Consider the following 21,873-nt stretch of genomic DNA (forward strand, 5'->3'; position numbering starts at 1 on the left):
AGTGAGATCTAGTTGGACGTCTCTCTCCTCAGGAATTCCTGGGTACAACCAGCTGTCCAGACATCTGAGTTGAATGGCACTTTTGTCCCTTCTTTACCTCTGCTGCTTGTCACAGCCCAGAAGATGGCATTCCCTAGGAGGCAGCAAGAGAAGCCGATTTTGGCAATTGCGCAAATGGTCACTGTCCGCTCTTCCTTTACCATCGGAAAGTGACTTCACAGGAGATGGTTTAACAATAGCCCCACTGCAGTTACCATTGGCCAAGCATGCCATACGCTCCAAGGGTCACTTTGGGAAAGTTCCCTGAGTGTTTTTTTTTTTTTTCTCCAGAGAGATGAGTAAGTCTGGACTGCTGACGAGACCCTCTTTGTGGCCCCAAGAGGTTATCTTAAAAAAGGATGCATTTGCAAAAACAACATTTTCCAACAGGCTATATCTTCTCCCCTGGAGGCTGTGATATTTGGAGATTTTACAAGGACAATGCAAACGCCCCGGGGGAGGGCTTTTGGAAAGGAAGGTGATAGATAAAGCTGAGAAAGTGGCTAAGATGTCTCCCAACTTTCTGCAGACACCACAGGTTTTCATCTTAGCAGCACTCAGCCTTCGCCTGCCTTTTCCAGGACCAATTACATCACCTCCCCTGGAAGGGCTAAGGCGCAGCTGTCTGCCCAGAGGTACGGACCAGAGCACAAACCTCCTCCAAGATGATAAATCTTGACGCTTGCTGGGTCTAATACCTGAGCTGTCTGCCTCTACCATCCGCCCCAGGCAAGGGCTCATTTCTGTCTTGTCATTGTTAGGGATCATTTTTTGTTCCCACATCCTCTGTAGCTCTCACTGACTAGGTGCTACGCTCACAATAATTGTCACCATGATGCGTTTTTTTTTTCTTCTGCTCCTGTAGACCTGACTTGCATTACCCCGAAACCTATCTCTGCAAGGAGAGCATGATTCAAAGTTATATTATCCGTGGGACAAAGCTATCCACGTATCTCCTGGCTCTGAGTTTAACCATATGTAAAATTTGGAAGTGCCTAGTATGTGTTTCTTATCTTTCTCAGAGGTCACCATGAGCTGGATGATGGATAGAAGTGATGAATTTGGGCTTCAAGATGCTTGTGTGTGTGTGTGTGTGTGTGTGTGTGTGTGTGTGTGTATGAGACAGCGTACACTTTAGACTAGATTAACCAGGGTGCACATGGAGGTATCCAACGGAATCTTAACGTCTGCAGGGAAATCCATTACCAACACCCATCCGTAATATTTATACATGAACACATTACTGTGGGTGTGTTTGTTGCATGAAGTTTGAGATACGGTCTCTAGGCATTGAAGTAAGGTCTCATTTATCTGTCAGACATTTCTCTGGGTAAACATTTTTTTTCCCTGTTGGAAGTTGTGGTGGAACTCAGGATTTATTTTAACATAAACCTCTCAAACTGTCCTGGGAGACGGATTCAAAAGTCTATGTTCCCAACCTAATAACAAGTGCCACTGAGACGTGCAGTTCACTCCACAAACAAGGGACATTTTAATGAGCTTGTTCTTTTCCTTGTCATTTGGAACGGCATTTAGGGAGTGAGAAAGAATGCAGGAAAAAACGGAGATGGGAAGGAGAAGACTGCTTTTGATGATACACACAGACAGGTAAATACACCCGCCCATGCGTACATACATGCATACATAAAGTTATGCAGAAACACATGCATGCGTACACATACACCCAAACGCATGTACAAACACACATGCATACATGCCAACCTAAACACATGCCTGCATACAAACACATATGCACACAAATACATGTGCATACACAAACACACAGATACAGACTCATGCAGAAACATACACATTCAGACACCCAGACACACAAAGGTTAAGGACGATAACCCAGGCCAGAGCCAGATGTGGGATGTGGCTGAGACAGGGGAGGGTTCTCGTGGCTGGCCATTCGGCCCTGACCAGGACAACCAGGTGGCAGGCAGACTGCAGGATGCAGCCCCCAGTGCTAGCTACGTGTAGGTGGAAGAGGCTGGCCTCAGCTCCAAAAGGAGCTCAGACCAGCCACTCCTCAACCAAACCCAAGCCCCAGATTCAAGGCTTCATCCTGTGGTCGGAAGGACAGCTCTATGCACCGAATCTCTCAGCCACACATCAGCTTGGAGAACTCTTGGAGACGGATAAAGGACCACCATGCATTTATTCCAAAGGCACCCAGGAGCCCCTGAAGAGAATCACCTGTTTACCCTAAATTTACACCTACCATCCTCCCAGCTCGGCAGGAGGCTGGCAAGCCCATCAGAGTAGCTGACAGATAAAAACACAGCACAAGTGGCGCTGAGTATGTCTAAAAGTGAGTCTGATAATCTGGGCATCTGAGCCCATCATAACCGAGCTCCTACTGTGGTCCTGTAAAGAACACTAGTGTCCACTACTTATTGGTGACCGATGGTTACCATGGATACGTCTGTCCAGCACATGTGCAAACTCAACTTTTATCCCACAGTCAGGCACATACACCACTGTGAACATTCATGTTAAAACCCAATCAAACGGGCACCAATTTTTTTTGGATCTCAGTTCCCCGACCAGGGATAGAACCCATGCCCCCTGCAGTGGAAGTGTAGAGTCTTAACCACAGAAGTCCCAGCAAATATTTTTTAAATTTGAACTCCTACTGGGTTCAAACCGCTACACTGACCCACATGCCATGCCTGGAAAGACACTAACAGCCGAAAGGAAAATAAAACCATGTACAGGACTGCCTTCTGCATTGACCCCACATACAACAGAAATTGAAAATAAAATTTGCAAAAGAAATTTGAGGTGGGCAACCTGATGTGGATGATTTTTCTTTTTTTTACTTCTGACAAATCCTTTACAAAGTGTTTTGTTAGGCTAATGAAGGGGTGGGGAAGAATCTCACTTTCAACACACAGAATGTGTACCATGGGATATTTCCATCTATTATGGACTGAGTGTTTGAGTTCCCCCGAAATTCATAGGTTGAAGCCCTAACCCCCAGCACAGGTGTATTTGGAGAAAGGAAGCGATTAAGGTGAATTGAAGTCATGAGGGTGAGGCCCTGATCCGATAGGATTAGTGTCCTTAGAAGAAGAGATACCTTCACTCTCTCTCTTTCTCCACAATATGAAGACACAGCAGGAAGGCAGCCATCTACAAACCAAGAAGAGAGTCCCCACCAGACACCAACCACTCTGGCCCTTTGATTTCAGACTTCCAGCCTCTAAGACTGAGTAAATAAATGTCTGCTGTTTAAGGGCCCCCCATATGTGGTCCTACATTATGGCAGTCTGAGCTGAGTAACATACCATTTCTAGGTGTTTAGCACTATAATTTTCTATCACTGGGGCAAATGGATTTTGTAGCCCACCATATGCTTGTGTTATAGGCCCCTCAAAAAACTGAGTGAGCATTGGCTGGACAGGGAGGCTTTGCAAAGACCCTGATTGTCCCTGACTATGGTGTTTGGGGTGGGTTTCTGCACCCGCCCTCAGGAGCAAGGGAAAGCACACATGGACACGTGTAGGCTGTGTTTTACATTCTTCAGCATTTGTTTTTGCCAAGATGACCCATGAATTTGTTTCTGACTGGTTTCCTCTGGGTGGGTGCTGGGGTGGGTAACATTCTCTAATTAATTACACCTGCCTGGACCCCGTCAGCCCTTGACTTGCTGCTCTCATGGGTGGGAGGGCTGTGCTTTGTTCATGGTGGTGGGTGGTTCTCTAATAAAATGCTCCTGGAATTGACATTGACAGATTAATGATGCAGGAGGACACAGTCATAGACAGAGGGGTTGGGGGACACTTGGGTCCTACCATGTTGTGGTGGACTTTTAGTTCTGGACGAAAGTAACCCTACATATAATGTACCTCCTAGGACTTTGCATGACCCTTTGTGCTCTCACGTCTCGAATTTTAATAAGCATGGTTTGAATATAAGTGCGAGCATGATTCCAAAGTAATTAACACAACAGCACAGTGGAGACCTAGAAAATCTCTATCTATCTATCTATCTATCTATCTATCTATCATCTATTTACTTATCTCTATCATCTTTCTATTTATCTGTTTAGCTATCCCTATCATGTCTCTATAAACTATCTATCTCTACCTATCTCTCTATTTCATCTATCACTATCTGTATCTATCAGCTATCTATTTATCTATTATCTATCTCTATCATCTTTTTATCATCTATCATCTTTCTATCTACCTATCATTAATCTATCATCCATCCCTCCATCTATTACCTAAGTATCTATCTACCTATCCTCTATCTATCTACCTATCTATCCTCTATCTCTCTATATAATCTATCTATACATCCATCCATCTATCCGTCTTTTCATCCATTTGTCTATCTGTCCATCCATCCATATCTATGCATCTATATATCTACCCATGCATCATCTCTCTCTCTCCACCCATTCATACACCCATCTATTTATCTACCTATTCATCCATCTATCCATCCATATCTATCTATCATCTGTCTAGTTATCATCCCTATCATCTTTCTATTTATCTATTTATCTATCTCTATCATGTATCTATAAACAATCTATACCTATCTCTCTATTTCATCTATGTATATCTATCATCTATCTATCTATCATCTACTTGTTTATCTATCATCTATCTCTATCATCTTTTCATGATCTGTCATCAACCATTTATCATTTATTTATCTATCATCTATCCATCTATCAATCATCTATCAGTCATACATCTATTCACACCTACTATGGAAATTGCTTCAGTGTGTAGTCAATTAGAGCCTCCACATGCACAGATTTCATTTTGGTTAAGCACTCTGAAGTGTGAGTTATGGATGATTTCAAAGAATGGTGGGGGTCAACCCTAAAGCATCTCCCAGGTGTACGGGAAGAGGGCCGGACACTCCAGCCCACAGCCCTACTTTTCTGAAGGGGGACACTAAATGGCTATGCCCCCCAGGATGTGTCCTACGAGCTTTCTGAAAGTGCAGTAACTGACGTTCAAGGTAATGCCCCCTTCAACCCTCTGGTCACTGGTATGGATCAAGCTGATTATGACCCAACATATCTGAGGAGCTGATGCCTCCCTGACTCTCCAACTGTTTTCTCTATTACATAGGCTCTGTCCCTGACACACACCTGGAGTACCACTCAGGACTGAGTGCCAGGAAAAGGATGACCTTCTCTGTGTGTGCAGGAGAGGACTGCTTCCCATGCCGGATGCAGCAAGTCTGTGATTTAGCTTCAAGCTATCACCAACTTTAGAACAAACAACTATATTTAAACCACCACATGGAGGGAAAAAAAAATACATGTTAAAATATACATCTAACGGTTACAGAGAAACAATGCCTGAATTGTCATGACTTCCAGTTTATACCCACCAAATATAATTTCTCTAACAATCAGAGGAAGGAAACTCAGCTTCAGAATTTCCCTGGGACCAGAGGACTGACTTTCAAATAAAAGTGCTTTAAACTCCTCCGACTGGGGTGAGTTAAAAACCATGCCTTTTTACTCTCTAGGAAAATCATGGGGCATGCTTCTGACTCAGGATACACAAAAGGACCTAATTTGACGTTGATGAATCAACATCTGACTGTCCTCCTAACAGCAACATGTCCAGGGAAATCCATCTCCAATGTGCATTTTCTTTCCCCACTGGAAACTTTTCTTGGAAGTTCCTCATCTGATACTTGAAGATCTTTGCATTTACACTGAGCTATTGGGGTTGGTGTGGGGATCTTGGGCTCCCAATGCATAGAAGTCTCCAGGCTTTCATGAGAAAAACCTCTCTGACAGACCTTAACTCTAGATCTACTCCCAATTTTGTCCCGATCATGTCATTTTGGGTAATCTGAGTAACCTCTGAATGTGAGATCATCACAGCAATTTATTTCCTAATTTCTCTCTGTCCAATTGCATCCAAATGCACTTGGCTGCAACTGGAATTCAAATCTTCCACCTCTAGAGTTTTCCCTTTACATTCATCAGATTCCCTATTCTCTTCCTTTCCCTGATGGCACTGATAACAGGTAAGGCGCTGCTCCTGCTCAAAAATCATAATTTGTACAGTCTCCATGGGCAGAACCAACTGGGATATCTAGTCTACCACCTAACTTTTATGACTCCTTGCAGGATTTTGCCTGCAAAAATGAATCACTATCTCACCTTAAAGCTATCTCCTTTCTCGAAGTAGGAAGTAGGAAGCATCACACTTTCAATATGATTTAAGCATCTATGGAATCCTTCCCGTTCCTACAGGTCACATTTCCATTTTTACTAAACTACTGCCCACATTGACTTATATGCACTAGGTGTCAAACCGTATTTGTGCAATAGATGTGTTGAATTCCAAGCCCTGTCTTCATCTGATGAATAAATGCATTTCACAGTCACCCAAAGACCTGACATCATAACTGATATGAGTTCTTGGTTTCATTATTATTTTTTTTGCATCTTTTCTTTCAGCCCTCCAAGAAAATTACCTTTAAAGTATTTTCCTTGGACAGCTTCTCTCTTATTTTCTTCGTTGTCAATGACCAACATATTCTGTTCTCTTAAATATTCACAGCTTCTTTCCCCTTTGGGGGTGGAGGGGTATAATCATAGCTACATTCCCAGGTTCATTGTTTTTCCTGTTTCAGCATCTTTTTTCATTAATGAACACAGCTTAGGAACACTTATAAGTTTGGTTCAACATTCCAATCTGTTTCAATAATCCTTTCTGACTTTTCTCAAGTAAGCAAGGGATGGTTAAGTGTTTCCAGGCTTGAGGGTGCTCTCCCGGGCATATCCTAAGAGAAATGTGGACTTTTCTTGGGCTTTTCCTGAAATCCGGCTCATGGTCTCTCCATGCAGGCTGAGTCTGCTTATCTGAAAATAACATTAGACACACTCAAGCAGAATGGTTCACTCCCTGAGGTGTTTCATCCTCACCTTTGGCAAAAGGACAGGTGATTCATGCCAAGGTGGCTTCTAACCAGCCACTGGGAAGATGCAATCTCTCTAGTCCATTATGGGACTCCCCCAGTTTTCTTGCCTTAAATCCTTGTAAATCAAGTGCATTTTTTCTTCCACCTTTTTTCTCCTGTTTCTTCTGTTCCGTAAGCCTGCCTCTTCTTGGGGAAGCAATTTTTTTTTCAGTTCTAATTAATTAGTCTTAGACATAATAATAAAATTAAACCATATCCATTTTCTGCTAAGTTTAGTAAAACAAGGTTTTCTTCTTTTACTATTCTGCTAAATTGTCTCACAGTTACATACACAATGTACAATTTTAAAAACAACTGTAGTTGAATAGGGTATGAGAGTGCTCAGAAGCTCCTTCTTTTAGCTAAAAACAGAAATATCTCTTATGTAAAATACATGCTGTTAAATTAGGACCAAGTTTCATATTATTTTGGTTGATTCTAAATCAGTGGTCTTAAGTAAATTTTGAAAACTTATATCTCTTCTCAGAAATTTTTGTTGACCTCTAAAATTCCTCATCACAAGTCTCAATAGTTGTAAAATATATAGTTTACAGAAAATTGTGAACGCTGACATGAAAATTTCATCAGTCTTTGAAATGGATCCATTTGGATTCCCACCATAATCCATATAAAAAATACTTGAACAAACTCATTTTAACAGGTCAGAAGTTCTTCATTCATTTTTTTTTGTCTCTGAAATTCTATTTTCATATCACTTTTCTTGGGGAAGCAGTTTAATGATTTACATTCCCTTGTAAGGAAAATCTACTCCAATTAGCATTTTTTTCTTCTTCCTGTTTTATTGAGATATAATTGACACACAGCACTGTATAAGTGTAAGGTACACAGCACTGTATAAATGTAAGGTGTACAGCACAATGATTTCACTTACATACATCATGAAATAATTATCACAAGTTTAGTGAACACCCATCATCTCATATAGATACGAAATTAAAGATATAGAAAAAAATTCTGTTTTGTGATGAGACTTTTAGGATCGACTATCTTTACAAGTTTAATACAGAAGACCCAGCAGGTGTTCATTGTATTTTTCATGTTGTACATCACAACCATAGTACTTATTTATCTTATCTTATAACTTATTTATATTATAACTGTACATTTTGACTGCCTTCATCCGATTTTTTTCTATGGGTTTTTTTGTTTGTTTTTGAAGTATAATTGACTTACGACACTATGTTATTCCTGGTACACAACACAGTGATTCAATATTTCTAAACATTTCAAAATGGTCACCATGGTAAATCTTGTTATGATGTCACCATACAAAGTTATTACATAGTTATTGACTATATTCACCACACTGCACTTTTCATACTCTTGACTTGTTTATTTTGTAACTGAAATGTCTTTCAGGCACAGGGTTTTGCACACATTTGCCATTGGTTAAATATTGAGGCCACATCATATTCATGACCATAAACTACAGACTATCCTAATTTTGTTGGTTATTTGAGAGTGCAGTGTATTAGTGTAGGAGCACTAACACTTTTTAACAAGTCCTGATATGAACATGAGCACACTGTCAGAATTATTCTAATATGTACGAGCTAATATGTTTATATATATACACCTTCTAACATATATCATATTAAATCCATCAATACAGTTTAGGACAAAACCAAAAAAGGACCCTGTGTTTCCTGTATCGTATAACACTGTGGCATCTGGTAAGAGTTTCAGCCAAGCCAGGTCACGTCCCTGACCACATCTGTTATTTAAATAAGACTTCCCTTCTCTCACTGCTCTGTGAGGTAAAGCTGCTGATACCACTTTGACATTGATCTTCTGATTGCGACAAGAAAATTATAGAAGGTTCAGTCGTAGGAAATTCCCGGTGGTCCAGTGGTTAGGACTCAGCACTTTCACTGCTGTGGGCCCAGGTTTGGTCAGGAAATTAAGATCCCGCAAGCTACATGGCGCCCTCCGCCCCCCATCCCAGCCCCCCAATAAAAGATCTGGTTCTGAAAATAAAGTCTTTGGGGAGGAAATATTACCTGAATGTCATGGGATGGTTTCTGTCTTTCACACAAACATCTGTGTTTTCTGGGGACACCCAGATTCACAGCTAACTGAAGGGAATTTTGTCTCTCCCTTTTCCAAAGGGAGCCAAAGGCATCCCTGCAAAATATGCAATACACACAGGAGGGCTGGCATCCCAGAAATGCCAAAGCAGCCCAATCAAAGATTCTTTCCACTGCAGCCTTTCCGTTAGCTTGATTGCAGTGGCTGATTTCATGGAAGGCAATGAGTGACCTCTTCTTTAGTCAGCAGCATGGAGCTGAAATTTTGCAAAGCTTTGATTGCCTTAAAGATGGATCTCTACCTCTGATAAAATGACACACATGCCCATCTTATGGTGGAAAGATTGAGTTGCACCTTTTTGCTCCTAAGATCTCTCAGCTGATCCTTGTGGTCCACAGAGGTAGTGAGAGAGAAAACATCCCGCTTCCAACAGCCAGTATTTCATTTCCCACTGGTTGGCGCTAGTGGACATCATTGCTGGTGGATGTGATGTTTCCTACTGAAGCCGAATCTGGCCTCCGTGCCCTGACACCAAATTAGTTTTTGGAGACCGAGTTTGGGGTGAAGCAGAAGAGAATAGCTTTATTGCTTTGCCAGGCAAAGGGGGCCACAGGAGGCTAATGCCCTCAAAACTGTGTGTCCTGGGGACTTCCCTGGGGTGCTGTGGTTAAGAATCCGCCTGCCAATCCAGGGGACGCGGGTTCGAGCCCTGGTCCGGGAAGATCCCACATGCCGCGGAGCCACTAAGCCCATGTGCCACAGCTACTAAGCCTGTGCTGTAGAGCCTATGAGCCACAACTACTGAAGCCCACGTGCCACAACTACTGAGCCTGCGCTCTAGAGCCCGCAAGACACAACTACTGAGACCATGTACCACAACTACTGAGCCTGCACTCTAGAACCCGCGAGCCACAGCTACTGAGCCAGTGAGCCACAACTACTGAAGCCCACATGCCACAACTAGAGCCTGTGCTCTAGAGCCTGCAAGACACAACTACGGAGACCATGCACCACAACTACTGAGCCTGCGCTCTAGAACCCGCGAACCACAACTACTGAGCTAGTGAGCCACAACTACTGAAGCCCGCACGCCTAGAGCCCGTGCTCCACAACAAGAGAAGCCACTACAATAAAAATCCCATGCACTGCAACGAAGAGTAGCCACAGCTTGCCACAACTAGAGAAAGCCTGCACACAGCAACAAAGACCCAACGCAGCCAAAAATAAATAAATACATATTAAACAAAAAACAAAAAACTGTGTCCAAACCTGGAGGTGGTAGTGAGGAGTTTTATAGTGATGGTTCAAAGAGGGTGTGATCAGCTCATGGGCATTCTTCTGACTGGTTGGTGGTGAGGTCATCGGAAGTCAGTATCATCGACCTTCTGGTTCCAACTGGTCTGGGTCTGCGTGCTGGTGGGCAGTATGCAGTTAACTTCTCCCATCTGCTGGGGTTTCAGTATCTGCAGAAGAACTCAAAGATATGGTCATGTGTATCTCTTGAGGGGGAACCAGAACCCTGCCTCCAGGCTGCACTGTTGTTTCTTGGCTGCTTCTCCCTTGTCTCTGCATCCCCTCCCTTCCCTGATTAGCAACTGCTTGAATCTGCCTGGTGGAACTCAGGGAAGGTCATGGGGGCTGAATGAAGCCTACTTCCTGTAATCAACAAGTGCGGGACACAGAAAAGCTTTTGTGCCCAGGAGCCCCACAGGGTCTTGCTTGGTATCACTCCCAGGGATTCTATGCAAATTTTACATTTTGGGGGTCAACGTCAGGATTTCCTCATTTCAGTTCAATTCAAGTGAGCACATGTGTCTTGAACCCCTGCTGTGTGAGAGCCCCCTGGGCTGGCAGCTCTAAAGAGCTCGAGCCCGATAGGGTGGGTGGAAAGGAAGGAACAGGCGTTCGGGATGGGGGTGTCTCCTTGAGCTGCAGCATTTACAGAGGGATGGGTGTTTCTGCTGGGTGGTGGTGGTGGGTGGGAGGTTGCCAGCAGAGGTGAAATGAGGCAAAAATCACTTCTGGGTGCACACAGATCCCCTCGGAAGATATAATGGGAAAAAAAGAGCCATGCTGATGATGCATGCAATGATTATCACCTTAAACTCTTCCTGATGACCCAGTAGAATAAGGGTTATGGAGACACGTTAAAGTGATATTGCATTTTTGAACTCATGATGGCCAGCAAGAGAATCTCACCATGGCTTCATTTCCTTTTTGTTTTTATGGAGGTGAAATTCACATAACCCCAAATCAATCAATCAAAGAGAACAATTCGATGGCATTTGGGACATTCACCATGTTGTGCAACCATCACCATGATGTTGTTCCAGAACATTTTCATCAACCCAAAAGGAAACCCTATACCCATCCCCAGTCAATCCCCATTCTCCCCAGCCCTAGGCAGCCAGGTATCTTTCTGTTTCTTTGGATTGAACTATTCAGGACATTTCCTACAAATGGAATCCTATAACGTGTGGTCTTTTGTGTCTGGCTTCTTTCACTTAACGTCTTGTTTTTGAGGTTCATCCACATTGTAGCTGGTATCAGAATTTCGTTCCACGTTATGGCTGAATAATATTCCAATGTATATGTGTGTGTAGGTATATGTACATATATTTCATTTCCTTTTTGACTCCTGGTGAGGTGACCCTATGTCCTGGTTTGCCTGGGATGGTCCCAGTTTATACCTGTGCCCATGAACTTATGACAAGCTCCCCCGTTTCCATCCCAGTTTGGACGATATATTGCATGATCACTCCAGTTCTAGGAATATTCATGGAAAATCACAAAACTGGAGGGTTTTCTTGTTTTGTTTTGTTTTTATTTTCTTGCCACAGCTCTGATAATCATGGCCAAGAAGATCTTGTGACCTTCTACAAGAACGGGATCTTAGCTCCCCGACCAGAGAGCGAACCTGTGCCCCCTGCAGTGGAAGCACAGAGTCACAACCACTGGACCAGACTGCCAGGGAATCCAAACTCATCCTAATTAACAGGAGCAAGAATGAGAACCACGGAACGCCAGACCTGGAGGGGTTAGAGAAACAGGACCAGCCGGAGATGTGCACAGATGCCAGGAGAGATTTGGACACATTCCTTTCTAGACCGTAAACAACTTAATTGCATCATAAGCTGACCGAAGGGTGCTGTGAGACTCTTAAGAAAAGATGTGATTAGAATACAAAGATGGGCTACTTGGGGCTGCATTTGTAAGTATCGTGTGGTTCCGGGGTCCCCGGAGGAATAAAAGGTTTTTATTCTCACGTGCCAAGTTTCCACCTCTGGAGGGAATGTCAGGGAGCTATTTATCAAATTCGGGTGAGAGCTCACATCTTACCTTTGTAGTCATGAAAAGGTGGGGTCTTATCTTCACTGAAAACCTCATCATTCTCTTAGGTATATGCACGTCATGTTCTGGTTTATGCAGTCTCAGTGCTCAATCTCCTGGATAATTAGAACATTTCCTCCCTGTTGTTCTGGTCCTGTTTCCATTTCCCTGGGCTGAAGGATGGGTGTCACATCAGCCTAAAAGGTGGCTCAGCGTCCAAGAACTCTTCCTGCAAGAAGGCGGTATCGTGTCACTGTAGGGCTCTGGAGAAACTGGGCAAAAATGATTTTCTGTTGTGTGTTATCTTTGCCCTGATTGCTGAATCTCTGTGGCTCTTTACCCTAGACCCCACTGGGTTTCTAATTCCTGTGGATTTACGAAAATTTCTTTGTGCTGTATTATTATATCCACTGTTCCATTGGGTACCTTCCCCTTAAAAAAAAACCCAAACACTAAAATTGAATGTTGTTAGAAATTATTTCATGGAAATCTAAGACAGTGTGTTTGGTAGACACAACTGGACATACGTAAAGTCCTTGATTTTCTGTATCAAGGGAAAAACACTTGATTGTTTTTATAAACCTGGCTAGAATGCCACATGATGGAAGACTTAAATATTTCATTTCTAGGTCTGTCGGAAAATGGGCGTTGAATGAATTAATGATGGTACAGTTGAATCTGTCACCTTCTTAATGGCTTACTCAGGAATTTATGGGCATAAAGTCTTCTTCACATTACATGAGATTTGAAACAGCCCAGGGGCTTATCCTGTGTGCCACCATCGCCATCATGCTGGGCTCCACTGCCGGCTGGTGCTCCGTAGCAGCCGCCGCAGTCGCCTGGACCAGCCCTCAAGGCCTCCTGCACCCCCTCCGGCCTCCAGCCCTGCCGCCGCCCTCCAGTCTATTCACTGCCACTCCCATGGGCCACATGAGACAGACGAGGAGTTTGATGCTCGCTGGGTGACATACTTCAATAAGCCAGACATTGCTGCTTGGGAATTGCGTAAAGGGATGAACACACTTGTTGGCTATGATCTGGTTCCAGAACCCAAAATCACTGATGCTGCTTTGCGGGCACGCAGACGCTTAAATGATTTTGCTAGTGCAGTTCGCATCCTAGAGGTTGTTAAGGACAAAGCAGGACCTCATAAGACAATCTACCCCTATGTCATCCAGGAACTTAGGCCAACTTTAAATGAACTGGGAATCTCCCCTCCAGAGGAACTGGGCCTTGACAAAGTGTAAACCCCATGCATGGGTTTCCCAAGGATTTACTGATACTGTTACTTGATTGTAAACAGTCACCTGGAAATACTGATGATAACATATTACCTCATTTGAACAAGTTTTCCTTTGTTGAGTACCAAACCATGTAATGTAACTTGGACTTTAATAAAAGGGAAATGAGTTTGACCTGAAAAAAAAGAAACAGCCCAGGGTCCTCCGTATCTTAATAAGCCTCCATCTTTGGACACTGGGGGTGGTGAAGACCCCATGCAGACCCCAAACATCTGAAGACTTGGGGGAGACTCCAAATAAAGGGTCTGCTGAGGAAAGTAAGTTTGGCTATGGCACATTTTAGGGGAGATAAAACACCATACCCTGGATCCACCTGAAGTCAAAGGGAGTGAAAACAAGACCCACTCTGTAAGTAAATATCAATGCCAGGTGCTGGTGATAATGTAGCCTGCAGGTTCTAACTGGAAAAAGTGATACTGGGATGTATTATGTGGTTCTTTTTTTTTTTTTCATTTGTGAGTATACCAGCACTTATTATTATTGTTTTTTTATTTATTAAAAATATGGAACAAATTTGCGTGTCATCCTTGCGCAGGGGCCATGCTACTCTTCTCTGTATTGTTCCAAGTTTAGTATATGTGCTGCCGAAGTGAGCACTACGTGGTTCTCTTCAAATAAAAATCTGGGGGGACTTTTCTTCCAGTCTTCTATCCATTATCAGTGATTCTCAACCCAGAATGATTTTCTCCCCCAAGGGAAATTTGGTAATGTCTGGAAACATGTTTGGTTTCCAAGAATGGATGATTCTACTGGAATCTAGTGTGTAGGATCCAGGGGCCCCACCAAGCACCCTACAATGCCCAGGATGGGCACAACCACAGGCAATGATCTGGTCCCTAATGTAAATGGTACTTCTGCAAACCATAGATGAAGGCAAATATGTTTTAACCCAGATACAAAAGAAAATGACAGAAAGCATATAACAGATAACCAACAAGGACCTACTGTATAACACAGGGAACTCTGTTGAATATTCTGCAATAACCTAAATGGGAAAAGAATTTGAAAAAGAATAGATACATGTATATGTATAACTGAAACTGAAAAAAATTTTTTTTAAAAAATGCATGTAAAACATTCATTAGAGTTTCTGGAAACATCAAGTACTTCAGGGTAATGTTTCCTGGGTGTAGATTAAAATGATAATCCAAAATTTCATTTTTAGATTGCACACATGTTGACTTCTGTCTCCATGCAGCTTGAAAAATAGAGGCTAATTAAATTATGCCAAGTGTATGGAAGGTTTTTACCCCCGTTGTTTTTGAAGTTCACTGAAGCAGTGTTTGTCCTCCAGCTGAATAAACATCTAAAGTGGATCCGACATTTCAAGTTTGTTTCTGTGCTGGGAGCCCCATTGAGGAGGGGGGTGGGAAGGTGTCTCACTGGATCTCTTACTGTTTAAAATATAACAAAGATTGGGAAAGAAACCCTATAAAGTCTGTTTTTATGATGATGTAGGAAACAACAATCATGGGAGATCTTTCAAAAAGCCAAGTCCACAATTGAACACATTTTAAATTTCCTATGAGACATTATAAAAGAATGGGTTAGATTTGATTAGAAGGCAGACCAAGCTGGTTCTCAGAACAGAGTGGTGGTCAGGGTTTGGTGTCATGGGCACCCATCTTTGTAATGTGACCTTTCCTCCACAACCCCCTCCCCAGCTGTCCAGTGTCCTGGGGGTTCTTATTCTCAGGACAGAAACTGGCAACAGACACTGACCTCCGACTCAGAAAGCTGGGTTCTATGTCAGCTCTACCATCAACGATGATTATTATTTTTCTTTCAAGAAACATGTGTTTTGTCTCTTCCAGGAGGTAGACAGACTCTAAGTGGTTCCAGTGATGCCCACCTCTGGATATTCATGTCCTTGTATAATCTGCTCCCCCTGAGTGTGGGTGGGACCAACACTTGTTTTGTTTCTAACCAAGAGAAGATGACAAAGGTGAGGAGATGTCACTTCTGTGATCATATTACATAAGATTGTGACTTATGTCTTTTTTTTTTTTTTTTTTTGGTGGTACGCGGGCCTCTCACTGCTGTGGCCTCTCCCATCGCGGAGCACAAGCTCCGGATGCACAGGCTCAGCGGCCGTGGCTCACGGGCCCAGCCGCTCCACGGCATGCGGGATCCTCCTGGGCCGGGGCATGAACCCGCGTCCCCTGCATCGGCAGGCGGACTCCCAACCACTGCGCCACCAGGAAAGCCCCGTGACTTATGTCTTATAAGCAGGTCCTCTGTATGGACGCCCACCGTTGCTGGGTTTGATGAAATATGCCGTGAGCTGCCCTATGAAGAGGTCTGCAGGACAAAGAACTGAGGGCAGCCTGATGGCCAGCTAGGAACGCAGCTGCTCAGTCCAACAACCCCTGAGGAACTGAATTCCACCAACAACCCCATGAATGAGCTCGGAAGTGCATCCTTCCCCCATGGAGCCTTCAGATGAGACACCAGCCCTGGGCACACCTTGATTGCAGTTCTGTGAGATCCTAATCAGAGGGCCCAGTTAAACTGACCCACAGAAGCTGGAGACAGTAAACATGTGTTCTTGTAAACTTGTGAGTTTGTGATGATTTGTTACACAGCCATAGCTAACTAATACAAGTCATAAGCCAACCATTCTGCTAGAACCCGAGAACAGAGGAACAAATAAGGGACTGCCCCATTCTTCAGTACATGGTTGGATCCCCTGGAAATCAGCCCCCATCCTTAGGTGATTTGCAAATGTCATCTCATGAATACAACAAAAGACACCTTTATGGCTCTTAACACAGGAAATGCCGCGGGTTTGGGGAACTCTGTGCCAGGAACAGATGAAGAGCAAATATATAAATCACTCTATCATGCAAACTATTATTATGTTTAGAATGGATAAACAACAAGTTCCTACTGTACAGCACAGGGAACTATATCCAATTGCCTAGGATAAACCATAATGGAAAAGAATATTAAAAAAAGAATGTCTATATGCATATAACTGAGTCACTTTGCTGTACAGCAGAGATTGGAACACATTGTAAATCAACTATACTTCAATTAAATTAATTAATTAAAAAATAAATCACTACATCACAAGCATCCTACTACTGAAGACTCTCAGGCTCCTTTCTTGAGCCACCTTTCCTACCTTTTCGATTCCCTGGGTGACCAATGAAGCCTTTTATCTTAAAACACCATCATCTGCCAGCAACCCTCAAATTTATCTCAGTACCTTTGCTCCAGACTCACATTATCCAACTGGCTACTGGGATACTTAATGGATATGTGATTAATACCCATGTTCATAAGATTTCCAATTCAGCAAGCCCAATGCTGGACATTTGACCTTCCTTTGAAACCTTCCTCCCTGCCAGCCTTCTCCATCTCTGCCCAAATGTTTCGAGTCCATACTTACTGTTCTCTTGTGTGTCCCACATCCATCCATTAGGAAATCTCATTCGCTGTCCTGTCTGTATGACTTTCCTAAGACTGCCGAAATGTATACTCTCACATTTCTAAAGGCCAGACATCCGCGATCAAGGTGTGAGCAGGACCAGGCTCCCTTCAGAAGCTCTATATGAGGGTCCCTCCATCTGTCTTCCAGCTTCTGACAGCTCCAGGTGTTCCTTGATTTGTAATGCAACACTCCAATCTCCTTATCCTCGGGGGATACATTCCAAGACCCCTGGAACCAAGAATAATACCAAACCTTATATACACTCTGTACTTTTCTATACATATATACCTAGGATAAAGCTTAATTTATAAATTAGGTACAGTAAAAGGATGCCCGAATTGCCAGCATCACTATTCTTGTGCTTTGGGGTCATTATTAAGTAAAATAAGGGTTCTTTGAACTCAAGCACTGAGATACCGGAGAGAGTTATCTGATAACCAAGACGGCTGTTAAGTGAGGAAAGGGTGAAATTTGCTGGACAAAGGGAGGATTCACATCATGGGCAGGACAGAGCTGACCGCGCAAGATTTTCTCACACAAGTCAGGATGCTGCACAATTTAAAACTTAGGAATTGTTTATTTCTTCAGTTTTCCATTTAATATTTTCTGACTGAGGTGGACCATGGGTAACTGAAACCACGGAAAGTGAAACCACAGATAAGGGGGGAGTATTGTATCTGCCTTTGATCTCACATGGCCTTCTCCATCTGTGTCTGTGTCCAAATTTCCCTGTTCTTTTTTTTTTTGGATTTTAAAAATATTTTTAAATTAAAATAATTTGTAAATATTATTTATTTTTTTATTAAAGTATAGTTGATGTACCACGTTGTGTTGGTTTCAGGTGTACAGCAAAGTGATTCAGTTATACACATGTATTCTTTTTCAGATTCTTTTCCCTATAGGTTATTACATAATAGTGAGTATAGTTCTCTGAGGAGGTCCTTGGTGGTTATCTATTTTATAGATAGTAGTGTGTATATGTTAATCCAAAGCTTCTAATTAAGGACACCAGTCACGTTTTGTGAGGTCCCACCCAAATGACCTCATGTTAATTTGATCGTGTCTGCAAAGAACTTATTTCCAAATAAGGTCACATTCACAGGTACTGGCAGTTGAGATGTCACACGTCATTTTTTTTTGGTGGGAGACACAATTCAACCCATAGCACCATTCAAGTATATCAGCTCTCTGAGCACTTCTCAACATCTTCATTGCAATCACCCTGATCCAAAATACCATCAATTCTTTTCCAGCAAACAACCAGAGTGCCGTGAATTATTAGGGATGTTCCCCAAGGCACATGTGATTTCATTATTCTATAGGACCCACTTCACCCCTTAGCATCTTGTCTGTACAACCGGTTCCTCACTCACGCTTCCCCACCCATGCTGTTCCATGAACATACTAGGTGACCCTTACCACAGGGCCTTTGCACAACCTGTTCCCACTACCTGGAAAACTCTCCCTGCAGCCGTCTGCTTGAGATCAGCCCTCATGGCCCCCAGGCCTTAGCTGAAATGCCACCTTCTCCATGAAAGCAAGCTTGACACTCCTGCACAGAAAATTTCAACTTCTCTTCTGCTCTCAGCTGAGGGCTCCAAGTCCCCGTATACTCTTTTGCTTTTTAAACTTTCCATAGCATTTATCACCTTCTAGCATCTTCTGTGATTCACAGATGCCTGATGTTTATTCTATAATAGAGGCTTCAGCAGAATGCAAGACATGTTTTTTTTCCCTGATGTAGCCCAGTAGCTGCATGAGTCCTTCTGAACAAAGGTGAGACTTGGTAGATGTTTACAGAATGAATGAATTCATGATGGATGAGTCCCTTTGAACAAAGGCGGGACTCAGTAGACATCTACTGAATGAATGAATGAATTCATGATGGATGAGTCCCTCTGCAAAAAGGCAGGACTCGGTAGATGTCTACTGAATGAATGAATGAATGAAAGTTAAATGCCTCTCCCGAGATGTCACTAATAAGAATCAGAAACAGGGCTCAAACTCACATTTCCATGTGGAATCCAACCTTCTTCCCACAACAGCAAAATCTAGTAGAAATACATTCACTGATGGTTACTAGCCCATTTTCAAGATGTAACCATAAGGAAAAACCGTCAAGACTTATGTTAAAATAATCTATATAATGATATTTGGAGGATAAAAGGGAAACAAAACATGACCCTAAAGTACCCCTAAACATTTCATTATCTGCTTACAGAATACAAATTTCCATCAGGACAATTTTAAATGAATCAGCTGAAACTGACCCTATGGAAATTCCTGGAGCTGTAATATTTTAAAATGGCCCTGCTCACATTTTTATTATAAATACAGTCTCATTTTCTTTCTTACAGTACAAGGGAAAACGAAATAATGTCAGCAAATCTCAGGAGAAATAGACAAATTATACCATCAATGCAAAAACAAATTATTGAAGAAAAAGAAGTCGGACTCAATTCCACAACAAAGCAGTTGCATGCTTTCCAATACTACTGAGGAGTAGCATAAATCTGGTTTTTTAAAAACACTTAATTCCCCTCAATTGCAATTCCAATTCTTGCTTTGCTGTTTGTAGTGGTTTGTTTGCTGTTCTATTGTCCTAAATTGCCTCCAAGAACTAGAATGTAGTCTTGATGCTTAATCCAATTCAGCTATATTCACTTTCTTATTATTTTCTCAATAAGTAAATATTTTCATTGTGGAGAATGGTTCCAAAACACAATTATACCTCCCAGCAGGGGTTGTCATGCAAATTCATAAGTCACTACTATTTATTTATTTTTATTTTTTTAAATTGAGGTAACATTGGTTTATGACATTATATAAGTTACATGTGTACAGCATTATATTTCTGCTTCTGTATACACCATGGGATGCTCACCACCAAAAACTTAGTTTCCACCAATCACCATATATTTGATTCCCTTTACCCATTTTGTCATCCGCCTCTGGCCCCTTCCTCTCTGATAACCGATACTCAGTTCTCTGAATCTACATGTTTGCTTTTGTTCGGTTTGGTTTGTTCACTTATTTTGGCTCTTTTTGTTTGTTTGCTTCATTATTAGTTTGTCACATTCCACATAGGAGTGAAACCATGTGGTATTTGTCTTTCTCCATCTGACTTATTTCACTAAGCATAATGCCCTCAGGGTCCATCCATGTTGTTACAAATGGCAAGATTTCATTCTTTTTCATGGCTGAGTAATAGTCCACTATATATGAATGTATGTATGTATGCATACACACACACACACACACACACACACCACCTCTCCTTTATCCATTTGTCTGTTGATGGACATTTAGGTTGTTTCCATGTCTTAGTTATTGTAAATAATGCTGCAATGAACACTGGGGTGTAGATTTTTTTTAAATTAGTGTTTTTGCTTTCTTTGGATAAATATCCAGAAGTGGAGTTGCTGGATCACATGGCAGTCCTATTTTTATGTAAGCCATCTCCATATTATTCTCCATAGTGGCTGCACCAATTTACATTCCCAGCAACAGTGCATGAGGGTTTCCTTTCCTCCACACCCTTACCAACACTTGTGTCTTGCCTCTGAGTCACTCCTGTTTTAAGCATAAATGGTTTGGGGCGTAACATCCTTAAAGGAAAATTTAGGGGAGAAAATGTCATGCCATCTTCAGGGATTCAATCACTTAGCAAACATTTGTTGTACGCTTCTTAATTCTAGGGCATTGGGTGAGTTTTGGTTTTTTTTTTTGACAGAACGTAAAGCCTTAAACATTTTTATTTTTTAACTTTTTAGTTTATATTGGAGTATAGTTGATGAACAATGTGATAGTTTCAGGGGAACAGCAAAGTGACTCAGTTCTACATAGACATGTATCTGTTCTTTTTCAAATTCTTTTCCCATTCTGGTTGTTACATAATATCGAGCAGAGTTCCCTGTGCTCTACAGCAGGTCCTTGTTGGTTATATCCATTTTAAATGGAGCCGTGTGGACATGTCAACCCAAACCTCCCGAACTATCCCTCCACCCATTTCCCCCCGGTAACCATAAGTTTATTCACTCATTCGTTCGCTTCATTATTCAATAATCTTCGTTGGGTGCTGATTTGCGCTAGTCTCCGTCTTAACACCTAGAGGACGAATGGGGACAAAATAGATGTGGCTCCTACTTTTTGGGAAGTGTTGATCTTTTAGAGGAAGTTGTTTGAATAATTAAGAGCTAAAGTGAATGTCTAAGAGGGAAAAACAGGGTGCTGAGAGGCTCAGTGCCAGGGATTGTGAGGCTTGTCCATTCAGACTCCAGGCTTTCTCTTTCTCTTGGTCATTTTTTCGTCCAGCTTTCTCCAGTTTGCCTAGTGCCGCATCCTCTTCCGTCCTCCAAGAGGGCGCCTGTCCCTCAGCTCCACGCTTGCCCAAAACCCTCCTGGAGGTCAGGACTCCGCTCTGCCCAGCTGGTCTTCTTTGCATCAGAGGAGACGCTGACAGGTAGACTGAGCATCCTCGGTCAGGTGGAAAGTCATCCACCTGGAAGGACCCTCCCCTGGGAGCTCACCTTGAGTTCTTCCTAGATGTGGACAGCATCCCTGTGATTTCCCTGGGGGGAAAAGAAAACACTTCCTGACTCAAGAACCAGGCAACACCCATGAACTCTGGGGCTAAAGGGATCTTTCTGCTGTACCTACTAGAGGGTTTGGGACAGTTCAGTAAATTGCTCATCACAAGAGCCTGATTCCTTGGAAATTCATCTGCATGTGTGAATTTTCTTCTTTTTCCTTTATGTCTCTGTG

General features: G+C 42.5%; 1 pseudogene across 1 annotated transcript; it reads left to right on the plus strand.

Annotated features, from left to right (window-relative positions):
* The first annotated feature begins 13,161 nt into the window (after nucleotides 1-13,161).
* Nucleotides 13,162-13,619, plus strand: LOC307069408 (cytochrome c oxidase subunit 5A, mitochondrial-like; annotated as a pseudogene). The gene has a single exon. The product of its transcript is annotated as a cytochrome c oxidase subunit 5A, mitochondrial-like (transcript).
* Nucleotides 13,620-21,873: the final 8,254 nt, after the last annotated feature.

This window comes from Hyperoodon ampullatus, assembly GCF_949752795.1.
Source record: "Hyperoodon ampullatus genome assembly, chromosome: X".
Taxonomy (NCBI): domain Eukaryota; kingdom Metazoa; phylum Chordata; class Mammalia; order Artiodactyla; family Ziphiidae; genus Hyperoodon; species Hyperoodon ampullatus.